Source organism: Arachis ipaensis, chromosome B06, assembly GCF_000816755.2.
Source record: "Arachis ipaensis cultivar K30076 chromosome B06, Araip1.1, whole genome shotgun sequence".
NCBI classification, from domain to species: Eukaryota; Viridiplantae; Streptophyta; class Magnoliopsida; order Fabales; family Fabaceae; genus Arachis; species Arachis ipaensis.
Genome location: NC_029790.2, coordinates 119,165,087 through 119,173,978, shown reverse-complemented (window position 1 = coordinate 119,173,978; position 8,892 = coordinate 119,165,087).

Sequence of the window (8,892 nt, the reverse complement as noted above, 5' to 3'; positions counted from 1 at the left end):
GGTTGAAATTATTCTTCAAAAAAAAAAAATCACACACGTTCATATCTCTAGCAACTTTCTGAGTCTATCACGAGTTCTTTTTCTTTAATACAGGTTCGTTCCACATCTTTTATACTTTCTTCTTTATAATTTTTGTAATTTTTTTTATGTAATTTATTCTTCCAGCACGTTTAAGTTCAGTCATTTTATATTCAAAGTTTGTTTTTATTCTCTTTTATTTTAATTTGCAACAAACTTTATGTATTAGTCAAGTTTATTTACTTTTGAAGTATTTCAATTTGCAAGTCAATTTCATTTTGATCTTATTTAAAGAAAAATATAAAAAAATCTTTGCTTTTTTATCATGACAAAAAATAGAAGACTTTGATACATGGTAAAACTGATATCTGCAAAAGAGGAGTAGGTTTTGCTCCCAGATATTAGATATCGAACCAACCCAAATTCTTTCTTACGACAAATAAATTTAAATCTACGAAAAATTTGCATAAGAAATTGGCACGTTCGATGGGATATTTTTTTGTTGATTGCGTCAAAATTATTTTTCTTCGTAGTGTCATGCATAAAATTTTTTATCATTATTGCATGATGTTGCGCAATAATAAAATTATTAACATGGTTGAAGAAGTTCCTAGTGATAATATAGAATCGATTAGTAGGAAAAATTATGTGCCTCCAAGTCGATTTGGAGATGCCCCAGTTGTAGTAATTAACCAACCACCATTCTCTTTTCCTGACATAAGTCGGAATTATCAAGGTGGTTCGACATCAAATAGTATAAGATCGATGACTGCTTTTCGACAATACAGATGAAACCCATTATAATTTGGTAAATTTGCTAACACAATAAATGACTACCATCTTAAATTCTGTTATGGTAGTGATGAGGTTATTTCCCATATTGTTCAACGGGGTCAAAATGCTGATGAGAAAGATGTCCTCAATCGAGTAAGGATAAATATAGGCTTTATGAATCGACCTTGTTTTATGTCTACATTTCCAAACTCAATTCAAATGGATGAGGTGCCAAGAGGGGTAAAGAATCCCAAAATTGCGACGAAATTTGCTGGAGAAGCACGAGAATCAGCTGTCAAGCGTATTGCTCGATACTTGGTCGAACTTGGAAATTTAGCAAATAATAAAGATTTGAAAATGAAGTTTTTCCCTTCTTCTTTAACAAAAAATGCTTTTACATGATTTTCGAATTTAAGGTCCAATTCAATTTTAACATAGGCTCAATTGAAAAATACTTTTCATAGTCAATTTTACAGAGGAAAATTGACAGTAACTTTAATAGATTTGTTTGCTTTAAAAAGAGATGATGATGAATCGATAGATGACTATATAATTCGATTAAAAAATGCTCGCAATCAATGTTATGTATCGATTCCTGAAAGCGAGATCGTCAAAGTAGCCATTAAGATCTTGGCTTTAATATGCGTTGAAAGTTAGTCAATGTGCATATCCCTGACCTTGCTCATCTGGCTGAAAGAGTTCGACAAATTGAAAATATAAAAGAAGAAAAGAGGAAAGAAAGAGAAATAGTTGAGTATGAGTTTGTCGAAAATAATATTCAATGATGATAAGTTTTTATGCTTTTGTCCTTCTAGTTAAAAATATAATACTTGGGGCATTTGTTACATCGAAGATAATTTTTCTTCGATAAATTAAAAGAAAATAGAAAAATATGGTTGAAACCTGGGATCATATTTATCCATTTTATTATCTTTGGTTTTTCAATGATAACATGATACTTCACTAACATTTTGTCATGCACTACATAAAAGTATTTATGAAAGTTTATATAAGGTAACAATAGAAGTTGATTAAACAATTATTTGAAAATGATTGTCAAATTAATCAAGCTATCGAAAAGCAACTTCAACAGAGAGGAACATATGATATTTGATGATGGAAATGGTTATTAGAAAAATAGTTGATGACTTTAATATCCTCAAAAATATTGAATAATATTAAGTATTTATATTTTTTTCTTCTAATCAAAAAATAAATACTTACGGGCATTTATTATGTCAAAAATAATATTTTCAACAAGACATTATTGAACTCTTTGACAGACCAGTGTTTGAGAAGTTTAAACTTTGTAGAGAATGGAGTTGCTATCTTAATTATTCAAGACAAGCTTGACGGTGCCAAGATTTGTAATTTTTTTTTCATTGGAGGAAACTAAGGTCACAAATTGTCCGTCAAACATAGAAACTCGTAATGCTTTTGCCATTACTCCAGTAGTTGATGTGTCCTTGTTATCTAGATTATTTTTTATTAGTTTAATGTTAATGATAATTAATTATACTAGGAGTATATGAGGAATCATAAAATATTTTTTCAAGTTTTTGTTTTAATTCATTTTGAAATTTTTAAAATAATAACAACCAATTTTTTTTTCATTTTCAAGAAAACATATTTTGTAGTTAACCTTATATATTCTTTATGTACTCCTACTTTAATTAATTACCATCAATATTAAACTAATTTCATGTTCTTTTAGCAGAAATTATAAACCATCCAAAATTTTTAAATGTTGAAATCAACATCCACATATGCGTTTAGACCTTATAAAGAAGAGTGAGAGTATAAAGAAGAGTGAGAGAGCAGTAGCGGAAGAAGCGAAGATAGAGAGAGTGATGGATGAAAGAGTGGGTGGACATGAAAATTGATTTCACTAATTTCATTAGGTAGAAAATTAGAAAATTTCAAACAATAATAAAATATCTTGAAACGAGTTCAATTTCTTTAACATTTAAAAAATTTAATTTTAAAAATTACTACTAACATTTTTCAAGCATCTTAGTATTTGAAGGGAATGAAGTTGCTATCTTAATTATCCAAAGCAAGCTTGACAGTGTCAACATTTGCAATTTTCTTCTCATTGGAAGAAACCAAAGTCACAGATTGTCCGTCAATATAGAAACTCTAATGCTTTTGCCATTACTCCAGTAGTTGATGTGTCCTTATTATCTAGATTATTTTTTTATTAATTTAATATTGATAATAATTAATTATACTAGGAATACATGAGGAATTACAAAATTTTTTCAATTTTTTGTTTTAATTCATTTTAAAATTTTTAAAATAATAAGAACTAATTTTTCTCTCACTCTCAGAAAAAAATATTTTGTAGTTAACCTTATGTACTTCTTATATACTCCTACTATAATTAATTACCATTAACATTAAACTAAATAGTCCTGTTTTATATTCTTTTAGCAGAGATTATAAACTATGCAAAATTTTTGAAGGTTGAAATCAACATCCACATATGTGTTTAAATCTCATAAAGGAGAGTGGGAGAGTAACGGTGGAAGAAGCGATTAAGGCAGTATAGGAGTAGGTGGACGTGAAAATCGATCTCAGTAATTTCATGACGTAGAAAATTAGAAAACTTTAAACAATAATAAAATATCTTGGAACGAGTTCAATTTCTTTAAAATTTAAAAAATTTAATTTTAGAAAATTACTACTAACATTTTTCAAGCATCCTAGTATTTGTAGGGAGTCAAGTTGCTATCTTAATTATCCAAGGGAAGCTTTACAACGTCAAGATTTGCAATTTCTTTCTCATTATCCAAAGGTCACAAATTGCCCATCAATATCGAAACTTCAGTAGTTGATGTTGTCCTTATTACTTGTTCCTGTCCAGTAATCTGAGCCGAGGTATAACTCCTTCTGGTGTCGAGGGATAACTCCTTCTTCCGTGTGTATGAAGTTTTCTGTCCTAAGAGGACAGACGCCGAGCTATACTTCAGCCGTCGAGGAACAACTCTAAAGGTTGGGACCTGCAAAGAGACTCCAACGCTCAAGTCAGAAAGAATGTTTTAGCTTTCTTTGAAAGAGAAAATAAAAGGGAGAGTTCTCCGTGTACTTATCCTGCTATGTTTACTTGGTTCTATTTACATAAAATTTGTATATGACTTGATTATGGTATGTTCTCCTCATTCTGAGATATGAGGCATAGATACGGTCCGAGAATCTCGCAGAGAATCGTTTGGTGTTTTAGTTTTCTTTGAAAAAGAAAATAAAAGGGAGAGTTCTCTGTGTACTTATCCTGCTATGTTTACTTGGTTCTATTTACATAAAATTTGTATATGACTTGATTATGGTATGTTCTCCTCATTCTGAGATATGAGGCATAGATACGGTCCGAGAATCTCGCAGAGAATCGTTTGTTGGCCTATTTGAAAAGGTCTTTTTAGGGTTATCAACAAGTAACCGTTCTCTTTTTGAATTTGCTGCACATGGCCGAGTTATAGCACATGCGATGACTTATACAAATGGATCACGATTTGCTCTGTTTTGAATTTGCAAGTGGCCGAACTATAACTTACGTGACCAACTTATAAGGATAGATCAGATCTAATATCCGAATTATAGTTTGTATCTGTCGAGTTATAATGACCAGATCATTACTTATATTTTTTTTATTAGTTTAATATTTATGGTAATTGTTCCGTCCGAGTAATCCAAGCCGATCTTCCTGCAATCCGAGATTTTTGTAATCACAGGTGAGTGGTGCTGCTATTTATCAAGGCGAGGTATAGGTCGGCTGTCTTCAAAACACCGCGGGTGGAACACCTGCAAAAGAATCTCCGACACTCAAGTCAGAAGAGGTATTTTAAACAAATCGCGGATAAAGTAAAAGAAAAAGAAAGAAGTAGTGATGCTGTGTGTTGTGTTTATGTCATCCTCTTGAGTTCTTTTTAAAGTGGAGATTCCTCCCGTTAAGAGGTTGGCCTCCGAGATATTCTCGGCCTCTCCTGGAGTGGTTGTTTTCAGGATCTTTTACCTGGTCTTATCCGACGTTTTAGGAATGTGGGTAACGCCGACTTTACTGCTTTCTGGGCCGAGGTTAATGGTCCATATCATAGCCCCAAGCTTGGTCTTGGTGGGAAGGAAATAGGCCAAGCTTTTGTAATAACCTCGGCCGTTATAGTGTTATCTGTGTGATGTATTTATCTAGCCCCCAAGGTTGGACTGTTTCCGAGTTTACCCTTGGTTTTGAATAGGGAGTTTATTTTGTTGACGTTCCACTTTCAGACGTGGGTCTTGGTTACTGAACCCACTAACATTTAATTGTTAATAAAAAAGCAAAGATCAAATATCTATAGTAGAGAAATTTATTTCCCAATCTTCCCACTAACATTTTTCCTATTGACATGACTTGATTGCACGTTTCTTAATGTTTTTCCACTCGTTGATTTATTTTTCAACGGTAAAGATGCATTATGGTGATTTATTGAAAAAATCAACCATTCCTTATGTCTTAAAAATTGTTGTTGCATAAGAAATGCATTTGTTGATTGTTGAAAATAGAATACCTGTGTTTCTTCTTCTGAAAAAAATGAGTAAGAAAGGTTAGTGTATGCTATTCTCCTTTGTTCAGGCATTTTCTTTTTTTTGTCGTCCCCCGCGCTTTTGCATCTTACTGGTTTTGTTTGGAAAAAATAATGGAGAAACCTCGTATTAAGGTTTCGGAAGATGATCCATATGAGTGGGTTGATCCTAGTGTTAAGTCGTTTGTATCTTGTTTTGATGATACCGAGTCTGTGAAAGTACTAAGGTCAGATGTCTGGTTAGGGAAGGTAGTGGTCTTCGGGTGGAGATTCTGCCATGCGAGAAGGGTGACTCTGTGTGTGAAAGATTATGTGATAGGCCATATTTCTATGTTTATAGCTGTCTTCTGACAGAACTGGGAGTGCGTTTCCCTTTTTCGGAGTTTCAATGCAGTGTATTGTTCTGGCTGAATTGTGCTCCATTGCAGCTGCATCCCAACTCCTGGGGGTTTGTGCGAGCATTTGAAATTCTAATGGTTGTTTTGCAACATCCGTCTTCTTTAAGAATGTTCTTCTCCTTGCTTGTTCCAAGATAAGGGAGTTTGTAGGGGCTTGTGGGTGAACCTGAGTAGCCACCCTGGTAGGTCGTTGTTTGCGCTTTATAAATCATCCTTTAAAGATTTTAAAAGGATGTTTGTTAAGGTTAGAGCTGCTCCGGATTAGTTTCCGTTCTATGTTAACGAGAATTTAGAGGGGAGGTTCCCTATTTGTTGGTGTGCTGAGCCGAACCAAATTTTAGATGTTGAGGATAGGCTCCCTATGGATGAGTTGTTGCTAGAATTTCTAATTACGGAGATGATAGATAAGGAGCTTCTTTCAGTTGTAGAGTTATTGAAATGGGATTCAGACGAGCAGGCTGTGTTAGATTATTTGGGTAAAGATTTGGATTTTGTGTGTTTATACTTTATTGGCATAAATCCTTAATTTATTTGATCTAAGTTGCCTCTGTTTACCATTTTCAGGGGAGAAGGTTCCCACTATCACTACGGCTGGTCTGAAATCGTTTTTTAGTCAGAAAAAAAAAGGCTGAGAAAGAGAGTTTCACAACAAATGTTGACAAGGAAACTATTCATGCTGCGGTTTAGTCTGAGCCGAAGGGGAAGGGAAAAGAAAGAGGGATGTGTTTTCAAAGACTGTTGACCTGAGGGATGAGGATGAAGTTCGGTTTGATTTGGGGGAGTCATCCTATGAGTCTCAGAAGGTCCTCCATGGCTATTTGGTTGAGGATCATGCAAAATCTCTCTAGAGTAAGTTGTTTCCTTTTATGACCTTGGCCGACCAATGTACTCAGTTTCCCAAGGACGTGGAGATGGTTAGTAAGGTCGGCCCTTTGGGAGTTAGCCGATTCTTGCAGGTATGTTTGTTTTGAATTTTGTTTCTTTTCAATATTATCTGTTTATTTTCTGAGTAGTTGTGGTTTTATAGGTTATTAGAGCTCGTCTTGTGTCCATTGGCCGGACACAAGAGCTTATTTTTTAGGCTGAGAAGATGAGCTCTATCACTATTGCTGAATTGACTAAAGAGGCTGGGGAGAAGGATAAGAAAATTAAAAAACTTACCTTATCACTTGAATCCAAGAGTTCTGAATTTAAGAGTCGAAAAGAGGCTCTTGACAAAGAGGTGGATGACCTGAAAATTCAGAATGGTCAATTGCTTGCTCGGGTGGGGGAATTGGAGATGGAGGTCTATGAGTCGTTTGCTCAAGGGTTTGATCGAGCCGTGTCGCAGTTGAAAGCATTGTTTCCTGAGGTTGATGCTGGAAAATTGGATGCTACGAAGATTGTGATTAATGGGAATCTGGTTGATGATGAGGCTCCTGATGAAGAAAAAGATGATGGTTCCAGCATTGGGGAAAGAGATGATTGAACTTTGTAACAAATGTTATTTCACTTTTTTGTCTTTTGGAAAAAACTGTCTGGAATTTGCTGTCGTTTTTGTTTTGTCGATTTGACTTTGGCTTTGTATGTATTGTTTATCCGAGTATGAAGCTCGGTTATATTTTGTAGGAACTATTGACAGTGTAATGGTTATGACCTGATATTTGCTATGATTCGTTTTTCATAGAAAAATGTATTGTTTATTCATGTAAGAGAAAGAATGTTTACAGGAAGCTTGTAGTTGGCATCCGGCCTCATTAAAACCTTCTCTTGAGCAAAAACCCAATGTGGGTGAAAAAACTCATGAGGAGGAAAAAGAGTACCATCACTTGCCGAGCTATATTCGCTAAGAGAAATATTGTTTGATGATGAGACGTTCCATGTTCCTGAGATGGGTTCCCCACTGAGTTTTTGCAGTGAGTAAGCCCCCTTTCTGAATGCTCTGGTGACTCTGTAAGGTCCATCCCATGTGGCTAATAACTTGCCATGTCCAAGTTGTCGTCGAGCTTCTTCTGTCTTTCTTAGTACTAGATCTCCTTCTGTAAATCCTCTGGGGATGACTTTTTTATTGTATCTTCTCTGCACCACCTGCTGCAATGCCCGTTGTTTGAGGGATGCCTCTTCTCTAGATTCTTCAATTACATCAAGCTCGGCCTTCCTTCTATTTTCATTGTTGTCGTCATCTCGTAGCTGGACTCTAAGCGTTGGGTTGGATACCTCTACCGGGATCACTGCTTCTGTTCTGTATACTAATCGGAAGGGAGTTTTCCCTGTGGAGGAGTGTACTGTAGTGTTGTAGGCCCATAGTACTTCTGGGTCTAGCTCTGTCCATTCACCTTTTGCATCGCCCAGTTTTTTCCTCATAGCTTGTAAGAGGACCTAGTTGGCGGCTTCTGCCTGACCATTTGTCTGAGGGTGCTCGACTGAGCTAAAGTGATGTTTGATGTGAAAATTCTGTAAGAATGAAGCAAGCTGAGAATCAGTGAATTGTCTTCCATTATCAAATATGAGTTCACCTGGTATACCATATCTGCAGATTATGTTCTTCCAAAGGAAAGATTGTACCTTGTCTGCTGTGACTCGTGCTAATGGTTGTGCCTCTATCCATTTGGAGAAGTAATCTATGCAAACTAAAAGAAATTTTACCTGACCTGGTGCCTTTGGGAAAGGTCCTAGGATGTCCATTCCCCATTTGTAAAAAGGCCAACTTACTTCCGAGCTATGTAAGACTTTGGCTGGGCTGTGTTTCACCTTTCCATGCTTTTGACAATTGTCACACTTTTGGACCTTGCTTGTGCAATCTCTTTTTATGGTTGGCCAGTAGTACCCAGCCCTGGTCAGCTTTGCTGCGAGTGCTCGGCCACCAATGTGGTTACCGCAGACTCCTTCGTGGATCTCGTCTATTGCCAGGTCTGCCTCTTCCTTGCTAAGGCATTTGAGGAGTGGTCTGGAGAATCCGCGCTTGTATAGCTCGGTTCTTAGCATTGTGTAGAAACTAGCCCGTCTCTTGAAGAGTTTTAGATTAGCTTCGCTTGACAGGAGTATTCCGCTGCTGATGTATGTTATTATCGGAGTCCTCCAGTCTTCATCCTGCGAAATGCTCAGTATATGTGTTAGGTTTACGCTAGGGTTTTCTAGCATCAGTTGCGTGAGTTTTGGTATATTTT